We start from the raw sequence: 16,455 nt of genomic DNA on the forward strand, positions 1-16,455 counted from the left end.
CCTAAACGTGTAATCCTAAAGACACACTATCTGGTCATATCTTGCCAGACTTAGCAAATCATTAAAAAGCTTTAAGCTTTATTGACTCATCAAAAAGCCTTAATGCTTTACCTCATTTTTTGAACATTGTCTTCATCACGAGAATGAGTTGAGTTATTTGACAATGTTGAACCGTCATAACTTTGTTTGATCTCTTTGAACCTAGATCTTGGGATCTCCAGTCTACTAGGTAGAGTTACCATCATGATGACTTGTCCTAGGCCTTTAACCCCATTTCCTTTGATGATCTTTCAACTGCCTCTCTAGATAAGCCTTTTGTAAGTGGATCCAACACGTTATCTCTTGACTTTATGTAGTCAATTGTGATAACACCACTAGAGAATAGTTGTCTAACGGTATTGTGTCTCCGTCGAATATGACAAGATTTTCCGTTATACATAACACTCCCTGCCCTACCTATTGCCGTTTGACTATCACAATGTATACAAATATGTGCCAAAGGTTTGGGCCAAAATGGAATATCTTCCAAGAAATTCCGGAGCCATTCAGCTTCTTCACCGGCCTTATCTAAAGCTATGAATTCAGATTCCATTGTAGAACGAGCGATGCACGTTTGTTTAGATGATTTCCAAGACACTGCTCCACCCCCAATTGTGAAAACATATCCACTCGTGGATTTAACTTCAGATGATCCGGTGATCCAATTTGCATCACTATATCCCTCGTTCACGGAAGGATATTTGTTATAATGCAAAGCATAATTTTGGGTATGTTTTAGATATCCCAAAACTCGTTTCATTGCCATCCAATGTATTTGATTGGGATTACTTGTAAACTGATTCAGTTTGCTAGGAGCACATGCTATATCTGGTCGCGTACAATTCATGATATACATCAAACTTCCCAATACTCTTGCATAATCTAGTTGTGAGTCACTTTCACCTTCATTTTTTTGAAGTGCATAACTCACGTCAATTGGAGTCTTGGCAATTTTGAAATCCAAATACTTGAACTTGTCATGTACCTTTTCAATGTAGTGAGACTGTGATAATGCTAGACCTTGTGGAGTCTTGTGAATTCTGATTTTTAAGATCACATCAGCAACTCCTAAGTCTTTCATGTCGAATTTGATAGCCAACATGCGTTTTGTAGCATTGATATCTGTCATACTTTTGCTCATTATAAACATGTCATCAACATATAAACAAACAATGACTTCATGACCTGGAGTATTTTTAATGCAAACACATTTGTCATACTCATTGATTTTAAATCCATTTGCCAACATTGTTTGGTCAAATTTTGCATGCCATTGTTTGAGTGCTTATTTAAATCCATAAAGCAACTTAACAAGTTTGCACACTTTCTTTTCTTTACCAGGAACCACAAAACCCTTAGGTTGTTCCATGTAAATCTCTTCCTATAATTCTCCATTTAAGAAAGATGGTTAACATCCATTTGATGGATTTCAAGACCATACACGGCCGCTAGTGCCACTAACACCCTAATAGATGTTATCCTTGTTACTGGCGAGTAAGTGTCAAAGTAATCAAGGACTTCTTTTTGTCTATAACCTTTGACAACAAGTCTTGCCTTGTATTTGTCAATAGTGCCATCAACTTTAATTTTTTGTTTAAAGATCCATTTCCAACCTAAATTCTTATTTCCTGGAGGAAGATCAACCAATTCCCATGTATGGTTATACAAAATTGATTGAATCTCACTATTGACTGCCTCTTTCCAAAATGCTGAATCAGAAGACGACATAGCTGCTTTAAAAGTTTGAGACTCATTTTCAAGCAAGGATGTCACAAAATCTGGTCCAAAGGAAGTAGATGTTCTTTGATGTTTGCTATGCCTTGGTTCTTCTATACTTGGAGTATTTTCCTTTGGTTCTTCCCGAGGTCATTTAGGTCTTTTACTTAAAGACTCGCATTCAGTTTTATACGGATAGATGCTTTCAAAGAATTCAACATTATCTGATTCTATTACCGTATTAACATGAATCTCGGGATTATCAGATTTATGAACCAAAAACTGAAATGCTTTACTATTTGTAGCATATCCAATGAAAATGCAATCTACTATTTTTGGTCCAATTTTAACCCTTTTAGGTAAAGGAACCTGTACCTTTGCTAGACACCCCCACACTTTGAAATATTTCAAGTTGGGTTTTCTTTCTTTCCATTTTTCCTATGGATTAGATTGCATTTTGCTGTGGGGTACTCTGTTGAGTATTCAGTTAGCTGTAAGGATAGCTTCCCCTACAAACTCTGCGGTAATCCAGAACTTATTAATAAAGAATTCATCATTTCTTTTAATGTCCGATTTTTCCTTTCCGCAATTCCGTTGGATTGAGGTGTGTAAGGTGCAGTAGTTTGATGGATAATTCCATATTCCGAATATATTTCTGCAAACGGAGATTCATATTCTCCACCTCTATCACTTCTAATCATTTTGATCTTTTTATTCAATTGATTTTCTACCTCATTCTTGTATTGCTTAAATGCTTCAATTGCTTCATCCTTACTATTAAGCAAATAAACATAACAATATCTAGTGCAATCGTCAATAAAAGTAATAAAATAATTTTTTCCACCTCGAAATGGTATTGACTTCATATCGCAAATGTCAGTATGAATTAAGTCTAAAGGATTTGAATTCCTTTCAACAAACTTATAAAGATGTTTTACAAACTTAGATTCAACACATATTTGACATTTCGATTTATTACACTCAAATTTAGGCAATACTTCTAAATTAACTAACTTCCGCAAGGTTTTATAATTGGCATGTCCTAAACGAATATGCCATAAATCATTTGACTCCAAGGTAGGCTCTCAAAAGGCTAACCTTACATTGAGTTTGAAAAGGCCCTCCGTGAGGTAGCCTTTTCCAACATACATTTCGTTCTTGCTTACAACAACTTTATCAGAAACAAATACACATTTGAATCTATTCTTTACAAGTAAAGAAGTAGAAACTAAATTCTTTCTAATAGTAGTAAAATGAAGAACGTTGTTGAGCGTTAACACCTTATCGGAAGTTATCTTCAGGAATATCTTCCCATAACCTTCAATCTTGGCTGTTGCATTATTTCCCATGGAAATTTCTTCTCCGGGACCAGCAGTAGAGTAAGTTGCAAATGCTTCTTTGATAGCACAAACATGTCGAGTGGCTCCAGAGTCAATCCACCACTCCTTCGGATTTCCAACTAGGTTGCTTTCCGAAAGCATTGCACAAAGATCATCGATGTCATCATTCTTCTCCACTATGTTGGTTTGTCCCTTCTTATTATCCTTTTTCGGGAGACGACAATCAGGGATTTTGTGACCAACTTTTCCATAATTGTAGCAGCTGCCCTTGAATTTCTTTTTGTTCTGCTCATTAGTTTGTCCAGAAGACCTCTTCCTCTTCTTACTTTTTGGAGTAGTCTCCTCAACGATATTAGCTCCCATGATCGTTGAATTTCCACGAGAGTTATTTTTGTTGTCTTCCTCAATCTTTAGACGTACCACAAGATCTTCCAACTTCATTTATTTGCGCTTGTGCTTTAGATAGTTCTTGAAATCTCTCCATGAAGGAGGCAATTTTTCATTCATAGCAGCTGTCGCGCCCCCTTTTTCCCTCTTTGCATCGGAAAATCGGGTTTATGACATTTTTGGGTGTTGGACAACTCATTCCTTTTGGGAGTTGGGTTTTGCATTTGAAGAGTCGCCACCTAATGAGTCAAGGTGCATTAGGACACCTATAAAGTTCATTTCTAAGTTTGTTTGAAAACTAGAGTAGGGTAAGGGCTTGAAATTATCCTAAGGGGAAGGTGTTAGGCACCCCTCAGGATATTCTAGTGTGGTTTCCGGCCAGACAATTTTGTGAATTTGTACAATTAACAAATAGACAAGTATAGGCTCAAGTAGTAAGGGATTTAGGTTTAAACATATAAGGGTTTGAATACAATCAAAAGGCGAATTTTGAAAGGGAGCTACATTTTTTACAAATACTTGAAAATATAAAAGGAGAGGAGTCCTAAGTTTATTTATAATATGGATCACATCAATATGATACCTAGTATGACACTCCTCAGAAGAGGGTATACACGTGGTATTAGCGCACCGGTCATCATATCCATATCTACCCTTCCCACCCTGTTAAGGTATTAAAGTGCGGATTGGTCTCGACCTCTATTGCATGCTATTACCCGTCCCATTCCTATCAGTTCTGGAGGAATTTAGGACTACTATTCCTATAAAAGGGAGGATTTTAAGCTGACTCTTAGGTTTTTAAAGGATAAAAAAACTAAGGCGACATTCAAAATACGTAGGACTGCATATTAGGGGAAACATGTAAGCAACTAAGAGGCTCATATATACCTCCTCAAGTAAAGCACATAAATAGCATGGCTCAAACACATTTAGGGTCTGAATTTAACGTACTAAGGCAAGGGGAATTTTAATTATTGAAGAAAACCAGTTTATTACATAACTCAAATAAGAAGTCCGAATCAGGTCTGCCTGCTGGTTGTAGCAGTTACTAATTAACAAAGGCGGATTCAGTTTTGTTGTTATCACCTAAGGCTTGCCTAAGTGTGTTGGTGATATCCTATAAGCATGATATCTATTACTGATTCAGAATGTAGCAAAGTAGTAACAGTTTTAAATGAGCGATTTGAGATACTATAGGCATGCTTTCTAAATAATATTAATAAAAGGAGAGCAGGTTGTTTAAAACTAGTTCAAAACAGTACGAGTTAAGCTATTTTAAACTAGACTGGTTTCAGATCCTATAGGCATGATATCTATTATTGCTAATTTTTTTAATTCCTATAGACATGATATCTAGTTGAACGTGAAACGAAGCAGGCAGGATTTACTTGAAATTCCTATAGGCATGGTGTCTAAGAGAAATACTGATTTTTAACCTTATGAACATGATGTCTGATTATAGCCGTTTAGATCCTAGAGGCATAGTGTCTAAGTGTGGTAATAAAACATGCAGAATTAAAAACAAGTCCTATAGGCATGTTATCTAAATGTAGAATTAAACATGCAGAATTTAAAGAAAAAGATCCTATAGGCATGTTCCCTACTCTTCTAATGGCTAAATATGCATAATTACCCAGCCCTTTTTTCACTAACCAACCCCCAATATTTGTTACACATTATTACAGACCAAATACTGAATTACATCAGAACAGTGTAAAACAAAAAGTTACAACCATAGGAAGCCTGATTCTTGACTTCCTCTCTGAGTTATGGAATAAACCACCTCAAGCATCACTTGTTTCAGAGCCTTTCTCAGACCTGGGTGTGTCAAAGTTCTCTAAGGGCCTCAAAGGACCCTGGGTAGTGCTTACCCCCAGGTTTGCATAACCAGATAAAGGTGAGTGCAGTGTGGAAAGGCCAGCCCTTATGTGTCCAAGTTTAGAGAGAGCTCATGGGTCCCAAGGCAAGGCTCACACAAGAGGGGCAGAACCTAAGTTATAAGAGTATAGTGAAAGTGCAGAAATAGGGATTTTATTTAAAACTGGGTTGAGAATAGTAAGGGGTGGGGGTAATTTGAAAACAGTAGCAGTAAAACTTAAACTACACAGGATCAGTAGTTGCAAAAAGGGGCCAGGGGTTTGGGAATACATTGCATGAAGCATATGACCCTAGGAGGGGGTCAGGTTTGGACATGCACATCAATAGATGATGCTGGCATGCCCACAAACCAGCCAGAGAACACAAACACATAAGGGGATATTGGGTTTGGGATTCATGAGTCAGCAAATCACATAATCAAGTGACTGACAGAGTATATACATAAGGGAACGCATTAATTTACAACATGCTTAGTAATGAAACTCGATTGCATAAACATAAGCAGAAACGGGCAAGAGTGAAGGAAATAGTAAAAAAATATGTTGTTGTTTATGCTTGAAGATTAACTAGGACATACCAGTAAGAAGCAAAGTGCAGAAAGGAAAAGTAAGCAAAATTTCCACAGCCTAGCCTTGGCTTTCAGCCGGCTAGACAAGGCAGTAACACAGGCAGTAACAGAGAGAGAGAGAGTTTTTGAGTGAAGTGTGTATTCTGAACTCAGATGGTTCGTTCCTGTTTTTGAAAGAAGAGGGGTGCAGGGTATTTATAGTTTTTTGAAAATGAGTGAAGGAGAAATAATAAGATACAAACATGGAAACAATCACAAGTCAGAATCAATTACACAAGTGATTCCCTTTAATTAAGGAATCACTGTTTAACGGGTAGTAACAGATTCAAATAAGGAAAGAAAATCAATTTGGAAGCAAACTGATTATTGCCATATAAGAGGTAGTAAAAGCATGCAGTGAACAATCGAGTCTGAATATAAAAAATATATGCTTATTTTGGAAAAGAAATTAGCAAGGTAAAACATTACAGTAAAGGGAAAAGAATCAATCAATTTTAAACAAGCGAGTGAAATTAGGGCTCATACAAGAAAAGCTCTTGAAATCAGTCGCAAAATCAAGATCAATCAAGGAAGAAACTTCAGCATATAAATAGAGTGAACAAAAACATCAGACATGCGAGGCCAAGCACATTGGCAAAAGAAACAACATACAATAGTAGCAGAAATAAGCATAGGATTCAGTAGTGAACAAAGTTAGATAGTCAGGGCTCACACGTATAGCCAAAGTGAAGAAGAGAGTCAAACAAGCAGAGGTCTCACAGTAACAGGTGAGGAATCCATAGTCAAGTTGAAAGATAGTAAAAGTCAGATAAGTCACATAAAGAAAATAGAGTCTTGAAACAAGAAACTTTCAATCGAATAAAGTGCATACTCAAACAAACAGTTTCAGACCAAGAACACCTAGGGTTTTTCAATAATAATCGAGTTTAAAAGATGATAAAACAAATAAGTCAAATAAGAACGAGGAACTTAATCAAACATGTACACATCTAACAAACAGTTTCAGAACTCGAATGAGACCACAAAAGGAACTAGGGTTTTAACATGTTGAAACAGATAGAAGAACGACATGAGCAAAACTTAGCAAAACCACAAACATGTTAAAATCAGAGATCTTTGAAAAGTAAAACTTAAAGGAAAACCCTAATCGGAGAAGATGAAGAGTCTTTTTGAAAGAAAGTTGAAAAGCTTTCGAGAAAACACTTAAAACACTCATAGCAAGTACAGATCTAAAGTAGATTTGAAAGAAAAATCAAAAGATCTTAAAGATTAGGGTTTCAGAAAACCCAGAAAAGGTGAGAAAGACCTTGAAAGTTTCCGATCTAACCAGGAAAGTCAAGGATCTGCCTTGAAAGGACATGAATTGCCGGAGAAAGGTCATGGATGGCTGGAGAAAAGCCATGAACAAAAGTCGAGCAAGGACTGGACCAGATTCCTTCGAGGACTGGCCATGAAACCATAGAGACCAACACCCAAGAGCCATGAGAGGCTGCTACATGTCTCAAATGACCACGAGGGGCCATGGATTAGGAAGGTATTAGGGTGGGGTGAGAGGGAGGTGGATAGGGTTCATGAGAGTTTCAGAGAGAGTTGAGAGAGAAGGGGATTCAAGGGTGGCGGTAGGTGAGAAATGAGATAGGTTTAGGGGTCGTTTGAGGTTAAAAAAAGGAAAGGGGGAACGGTAGCCGTTGATCTAAATGATCAACGACCTGGATTTATATGGTTAGGTGGGGATCCAGGTTTGGGTAGGTTTAGTTGGGTTAGGGGTCGGGTTTAAGTTGCAATTGGGTCGGAAAATTGGGTCTGATTTGGGCTCAAATTTAGGCTACAGTTGAAACGAAATTGGTTCCCCTTTTATTTTATAAAAAATAGTAAATTAATTTCTGAAAATAAATTGAGAGCACTAAAATGATTTATAACATATAATTATCAATTTAAAAATACTGGACTTAATTTCCATGAATATAAATGCAATTAAATCCTAAAAGAGGCTAATATTGCTATTATATGCAATTTAGCCTTAAAGATACTAAATAACTTTGTAAAACTATGCAAAAATCATCTTAGATATATTTTAGCATAAATGTGAAAGTCCAATAAATGAATCACCAAGAATGATAATTTTGGAAGTAATTATTGGGGGTTTTATGGATAAAATAGGAAAATAAATTGATTTAAAAAAACTTTAAAAATCAAGGAAAAATAATAAAACATTTGGATATGCTTACATATGCATATATGCCATTTTGAAGGGTATTTTGCATATTTAAAATATATATGGAAAAAATTGGGTATCAACAGCAACCACTTGAAATGCTTCATTCACGACCATACCTTCAGTAATAACGTCGTGAAAAATAAGTTGAAGCTCCTGAACTTGGGTTTCCACAGTTTTGCTATCTATCATTTTATAGTCTAGAAACTTGGCAACCACGAATTTCTTCAAGCATGCATCTTTGTCTTGTACTTCTTCTCAAGTGCATCCCATAATTCTTTCGAAGTATTCATTGCACTATACACATTGTACAAGTCATCCTCTAAAGCACTTAAGATATAGCCTTTGCAAAAAAAATCTGCCTGCTTCCACGCCTCAACAACCATGAACTTTTCATTGTCCGGCATGTTCGCGGCAGACACTGGAGGCTCTTCACTAGTGAATTTCTGCATACCAAGTGTGGTAAGCTAGAAGAATACCCTTTGCTGCCATCCTTTGAAGTTGGTTCCAAAAAATTTCCCCGGTTTCTCCGCCGGAGGAACAACAGTGCAGCTTGACGAGGCTATCGTTGTTGCACCAACAATCGCAGAAGGATTTCCGTTATCAATTGCCATTTCTCACTGTTAACAATAGAAGAGATCAATTAATGGAAAAATTAGAACAATAAATAATACTATAACTAATAAACAATACGTAATAAAAACAACTGAAGTTTTATACTGTTTTACAGAAAAACGATGAAGTTTTTATGTTCTTCAAATCATTTTCTGAATTTCAATACTCTGATGAAGTTTTTATATCTTCAAACCAGAATAGTAAAATTCAGATAGAAATAGATGTAATTTCCTTAAGATTGTTATTAATCTGTATTGCTGTAAATAAATAAAATAGTAATCTTTCTAAAAATAGAAATAGAAAGTTAGTAAAAATTTTGAAAACAATATTTGAATTTCAAAATAAATTTTGAAACGTTATAGGAACAAATCGAGCTCACTGAATACACATTTTGCCCTTAAGGAAATTATTCCCCTCAAGTACTCGAGTTTTGGAATATATCCTCCCAGGATAGAACGATTTAACTCACCGGAGTGTTGGTACCAAAAACGCCGATGAACAACGAACCACTCGAAGGCTGCAAATACACTGGAATTTTTGTGTAGAAGAAGAAGATTATCAGAAAATTTCGTAAGTAAATATTCTGGGATTAGAAGGTATATTTATAGCCAATTTGGTGTTATTTATGAAAAGGTTTGCAACCTTTCAGAAAACAGCCATAGCTGTTGGAACAGGTTTGACACTGTTTCAGAACAACCATAGCTGTTGGAAATTTTGCGAAAAATTAAAATGGATTTAAAATAATCCGGGAAAGAAAACGGGCCAAACTGGACCGGGTCGCGGGTTATTTCGGATTGCATTTTTGTTAATTAATTAAAATAATTAATTAAATATTTGAAAAGAATTTTGTCCAGAAAGATTAATCAATCAATCGTTGACCAAATCCAAATCCGAAGCCGAGCGACGACGACAGCTCGAGGCTTGCCTTCTTCTTATCTCTTTAAGAGCTAAAATATGAGCTTCTCTATATATACATAAAGATTTTTTTTCCTTCTACCAATGAGGGATAAAGTGCATTAGTGAAATGAACTCATTCAAAATTTCACTTCCCTCCATTTCTTTTCCCACCATTTTCCATTCACACCTTTTTTGTTATTAATAAATAATAACAAACCCAGCCAATCCACATTCATGAATGGGGAATGACTATAAACTTAAAGGAATGCACGGACGTGTGTGTGTTTTACATGCAAGAATTAATTGCATCTGGATAAGTAGGTTTCCTTTTGAACTTTCCGTAGTGAACTTATATCGGATATACTCGGTCAATCGGTAGATTTGATATCTTTGAACCGTCGAGCTTTGTTGTATACCTAGACAATATAAGTCACACAATCAATCCTTAACCATCTATGGTTCTCACGGTTGTGTTCGTTTCAGCCATGAACACCACCCGATTTCATGAGTGCTTAGAGAATGGGCCTTTACTTTCATTCTCCTTGAAGCGACTTACACTTCACACTCACATAGGTGATTCCTAAACGTGTAATCCTAAAGACACACTATCTGGTCATATCTTGCCAGACTTAGCAAATCATTAAAAAGCTTTAAGCTTTATTGACTCATCAAAAAGCCTTAATGCTTTACCTCATTTTTTGAACATTGTCTTCATCACGAGAATGGGTTGAGTTATTTGACAATGTTGAACCGTCATTCATAACTTTGTTTGATCTCTTTGAACCTAGATCTTGGGATCTCCAGTCTGCTAGGTAGATTTACCGCCATGATGACCTGTCCTAGGCCTTTAACCCCATTCCCTTTGATGATCTTTCAACTGCCTCTCTAGATAGGCCTTTTGTAAGTGGATCCGACACGTTATCTCTTGACTTTACGTAGTCAATTGTGATAACACCACTAGAGAGTAGTTGTCTAACGGTATTGTGTCTCCGTCGAATATGACAAGATTTTCTGTTATACATAACACTCCCTGCCCTACCTATTGCCGCTTGACTATCACAATGTATACAAATATATGCCAAAGGTTTGGGCCAAAATGGAATATCTTCCAAGAAATTCCGAAGCCATTCAGCTTCTTCATCGGCCTTATATAAAGCTATGAATTCAGATTCCAATGTAGAACGAGCGATGCACGTTTGTTTAGATGATTTCAAAGACACTGCTCCACCCCCAATTGTGAAAACATATCCACTCGTGGATTTAACTTCAGATGATCCTGTGATCCAATTTGCATCACTATATCCCTCGATCACGGAATGATATTTGTTATAATGCAAAGCATAATTTTGGGTATGTTTTAGATATCCCAAAACTCGTTTCATTGTCATCCAATGTATTTGATTGGGATTACTTGTAAACCAACTCAGTTTGCTAGTAACACATGCTATATCTGGTCGCGTACAATTCATGATGTGAGTACGTGGTTTTTGCCCTATATGAATTATTCCCATAAATTCAAAAGAAATAAATTTTTCCCATTGTTTGCAATTTCATGGATTTTTGTAGCATTTTTTTTGATTAATTGCTTGCATTTGTCTGTGCACGTTTATTTTATTCATGAAAATATAAAAAATACATTGCATTTGCATTTAGGATTCAATTTTTCATTTTTTGATTAATTAGTAGTTTAGTTGTGTTACAAAATAGAAAAATCACAAAGATGACTCATTTTTGCATTTTTAACTTTTAATTTTGAAATTTTTAGTTTTTTGGTTATTTAGGATTTAGTTAATTATTGAAAATACTGTGTTGAGTAATTAACTTAATTTGGTAATTTAATTTAACTCAAGAGTTGATTTAAGATTTAAATTAATTAAAAAAGAAAAAACAAAGGAAAATTGAATTTGGAAAAGGGCAAGAAAAGAAGTAAGGGCTGTTTTGGGCCAAATTGTAACGGCCCAAGTAAATTCCCCCTCCCAAAACTCGCTCGAGTCCCGCCCAAAACTTGTCCAAACCCGGTCTCCCTACCACTTAATCAAACGACCCCGTTCCTGACCCAAACGACCCTGTTTTGAAGCCCTTTGATCTGGGCCGTTGTTTTTGATTAATCAGATGGCTGGGAACTAGGGTCTTCTTGGTATATATATGTTTGAACATCATTACCCCTCCCCCCATCTCGTCTCTTTCAGAGACTGATCCCCAACGAACCCTAACTGAGTCGCCTCAAAATTCCACCACCTTCCCCTGGCGGCGCCACCGTGAACCGCCACCAAACTTATACCAAATGCCTTTCTCTATCTCCACATCCCAAATCCGCACCCCTCTTCCCTCAAATCGAACCCCAACTGTTCAAATCTCAAATCGAAGTCTCAAAGCCTAGCCACCGCTCTAGAATTCCCAACCCCCTACATGGCGGCGCCGAGCCCTTTCCCCACCAAATCAACACCAAGTGACCACCAGTCCCTCCCCATCTCAAATCCCATGTTGGTTTCTTTCGAATATCCCCGAAAGCCCCCGAATCTTGCAATCAAGTTTAGCCCTAAGGTTCCGATTTTATACAACTGAAGTTCTTGGTGAAGTTTTGGTTCATTTTGAGGTTATTCATGTATTTTTTATGAGAAAATACATGTTTAATCTCAAATTGAGCCGATATTAATTCGAAGGTTGTTCCCTTTCTTCTTCTGTTCAAATCATGTTAGGTATTTTTCTTCTTTATCTTTTGTTCAATATTCTTTCTGTTCTACTATTCCATTCCTTCTTTTATTTTGTTGTATTGTTTGACCCTTTTGTGTTCGTTCGGAGAGTCATTTATTCATGCCTGGTTAATTTAGGGTTCTTGCTTAGTTAATTAGTTCGCCTAGCAATTGGGTTAGTTCCCTTTTGTCATTTAGCTTAATATAGGTCAGGTTTTAGTTATGAGGTTTATGACAGTACTTGTATTGTTTTTCTTTTCTCTTTCTGAAGCTTATAGAATTAGGTATTTGATTTGGGGCCTCAGTTCATTACTGATCCGTTTGGCAATTGAGCCCATTCAATTTGGCTTGTATTTTTGGGTCGAACTTGGCCCGTTTGGTTTGTGTTTGAAGTAATTCTCAGAACTGGGAGGGTAGTCTAGGTATTTTGGGGAGGGAATCTTTTCTATAACTAACTAGAAGCTTCCAGGAAAAGGGGGAGGGGGGGAGTAGCTCAGTAATTGGTTTTAATTGAGGGTGTTAAATGAACAAAAGAAAATTTGGAAAAGGGCCTGAGGGGGTAAGAATCAAAATTCAGAAAGTTGCCCTACCTGCCTTGCATATAAAGGCAGGCTTTCTTGCTTTTGAAGGCAGAGATTTAAGAACTGAAAAATTCCAAAAAATTTCAGACGGCCAAATATTGAGAATTACTGTTTCATTGAGTTTAAACTTGAACTTTGAGGTCTCTTTGAATTTCTGGAGCAAATCTTCTGAATTAAAATGGATTGATCTTGTGGTTTGGGAAAAGTTTGGGGGTCAAGATGTGTTGAGAATCACTGTTTCATTGGTTTAAGTTGGTTTCCTTGCTCGGTTAATTGAACCTGTTGAATCACTGCTCCTGCTGTTTTTATACTGTGGCTGGTTTCCTCTTGGACCTCAAATCTTGTTTCTGATTCTGTTTTTGTTATATTCAAGTACCTGTTCTTGAAACTCTATTGTTTGTGAAGTTCTCCTTGAAGAATGAAATGAGAAGCAGAAGTTTTAAAGCACAACATTAATGTTTTGTTGATTCAGTCATGTTAATTTTGATTTTCTTACCTAATGAGTTATATTGTCTAATTGAGTTTCTAGTTAGTATAGATAAGTTTCATTACTGTATCTAATTTGGAATTGTCATGAAAACATGGAAAAACAGCTTGTTAGTTTGAATCAGTAGTTTAGGCTCTGTATTTCATCAGTTAAATCCTGGACTGCACTAGGCATTCTTTGTCATGTAATTCATTTAATTTGTTGGCAAATGCTTGTGGTGTTTGGATGTTGCAATGTTCATGTAAGGGTACAGTTGAATGCTCCTTTTAAGATGGTTTGGTTTGCTTCAGGGGGTAAAATCATGCATTGATTTACTGTTGAAGGGCATGTGAATGTGTTAAACTTTAGAAATGGAGTGGAAATTGGGGTGCTCATTTAGTCGACTTAAGGGTAAATATCAGAAAAGGCATCATGATTAGCTAGTTAATGTCTCAATAGTTGTCAATTAATATTGTTTCAATGATTAGCATGTGAACGTATTTAAACAAAGAATTGGTTGAATTAGTTGTCAGTTTAATGCCGATCAGTGTTTCAATAGATAATAATTTTCAATTTAATTTTGTGGTTAATCAGTGTCGATTCTGCAGGATAGATTGAGGTTTTTGTGTTGGGTAAGACTCGATATTGAGTCTTGAATTCCAGTTTTGGTCTTGCAAGTCTTAGGTTCATGGAGCCTTAGATTTTGGGCCATTTTCGAGATAAGATGGTGCTTTGATGCATTGGGCTTATCCACCAAGCCCAACAGCTCATATTAATTGTTGTTGGACAATTTCTACGTAACAGAGTTGATTCAAAATGTGCTAGAATAAAATTGGAGGCTCAAGTTGGCTAATTTGTTTTAATCAGTAGAAAATCAGAAACAAGGATGTAATTCAATCTCATGTTTCCATACAATGTTCTATTGAATTGGTAATGCAAATGTTTGGTTACGGAGATTGGGCCTACGGGTGGCCCAATTTGCCTAAAAGGCATCTAGTTTGGACGTTCGTGTCTTCACTAATCAAGGGGGCTCACTTTGGGCCCGAATCTGGACTCCTCCTGTGTTTAATTGATTAGGTCCATCAATTAGTGGAGGCGAGCCATACTAGATAATAATAGTCCATGGCCCTCGTTTTTAATTAGACTTTGCTTTAATCCTTAGAATTCGAGGCGCGCCATTTAGCAAATTCCATGGCCCTCGCAAAGTGCAAACGCGTAATTGCTTAGGCGCGTATTCTAATAATCTACTTTCCTAAACTCGGGTGCGCATTTATGTGACCCAAATCCAAATCTCAGCGATGTTAAAATATGTCAAAGATCACGGGTGCATTTATGTGATGTGATTCGAGGCGTGTTTTAATAATGTTGCAATTTCTCACTAAAAATGGATAAAAGCGGATAAAGTTAAAATTTGCACATAGCTTCATAATTGTTTAAAATAAGATAATTAAGCCGAATATAATAGTTGAGCGACCGTGCTAGAACCACGGAACTCGGGAATGCCTAACACCTTCTTCCGGGTTAACAGAATTTCTTACTCGGATTTCTGGTTCGCGGACTGTTAAACAGAGTCAATATTTTCCTCGATTCGGGATTCAACCGGTGACTTGGGACACCATAAATATCCCAAGTGGCGACTCTGAATCTTTTAATAATAAATCCCGTCTCGATTGTCCTTTAATTGGAAAAACTCCTTAATACCCTTCCAGGTGCAGGTAAAAAGGAGGTGTGACACATGATATACATCAAACTTCCCAATACTCTTGCATAATCCAGTTTTGAGTCACTTTCACCTTCATTTTTTTGAAGTGCATAACTCACGTCAATTGGAGTCTTAGCAATTTTGAAATCCAAATACTTGAACTTGTCAAGTACCTTTTCAATGTAGTGAGACTGTGATAATGCTAGACCTTGTGGAGTCTTGTGAATTCTGATTCCTAAGATCACATCAGCAACTCCTAAGTCTTTCATGTCGAATTTTCTAGCCAACATGCGTTTTGTAGCATTGATATTTGTCATACTTTTGCTCATTATCAATATGTCATCAACATATAAACAAACAATGACTTCATGACCTGGAGTATTTTTAAAGTAAACACATTTGTCATACTCGTTGATTTTAAATCTATTTGCCAACATTGTTTGGTCAAATTTTGCATGCCATTGTTTGGGTGCTTATTTAAGTCCATAAAGTGACTTAACAAGTTTGCACACTTTCTTTTCTTTAACAGGAACCACAAAACCCTCATGTTGTTCCATGTAAATCTCTTCCTCTAATTCTCCATTTAAGAAAGCTGTTTTAACATCCATTTGATGGATTTCAAGACCATACACGGCCGCTAGTGCCACTAACACCCTAATAGATGTTATCCTTGTTACTGGCGAGTAAGTGTCAAAGTAATCAAGGACTTCTTTTTGTCTATAACCTTTGACAACAAGTCTTTCCTTGTATTTGTCAATAGTGCCATCAACTTTAATTTTTTGTTTAAAGATCCATTTCCAACCTAAATTCTTATTTCCTGGAGGAAGATCAACCAATTCCCATGTATGGTTATACAAAATTGATTGAATCTCACTATTGACTGCCTCTTTCCAAAATGCTGAATCAGAAGACGACATAGCTGCTTTAAAAGTTTGAGACTCATTTTCAAGCAAGAATGTCACAAAATCTGGTCCAAAGGAAGTAGATGTTCTTTGACGTTTGCTATGCCTTGGTTCTTCTATACTTGGAGTATTTTCCTTTTGTTATTCTCGAGGTCATTTAGGTCTTTTACTTAAAGACTCGCATTCAGTTTTATACGGATAGATGCTTTCAAAGAATTCAACATTATCTGATTCCATTACCGTATTAACATGAATCTCGGGATTATCGAATTTATGAACCAAAAACCGACATGCTTTACTATTTGTAGCATATCTAATGAAAACACAATCTACTGTTTTGGTTCAATTTTAACCCTTTTAGGTAAAGGAACCTGTACCTTTGCTAAACACCCCCACACTTTGAAATATTTCAAGTTAGGTTTTCTTCCTTTCCATTTTTCATATGGAATAGATTGC

The sequence above is a fragment of the Nicotiana tabacum genome, chromosome 3 (assembly GCF_000715075.1).
Source record: "Nicotiana tabacum cultivar K326 chromosome 3, ASM71507v2, whole genome shotgun sequence".
Lineage (NCBI taxonomy): Eukaryota > Viridiplantae > Streptophyta > Magnoliopsida > Solanales > Solanaceae > Nicotiana > Nicotiana tabacum.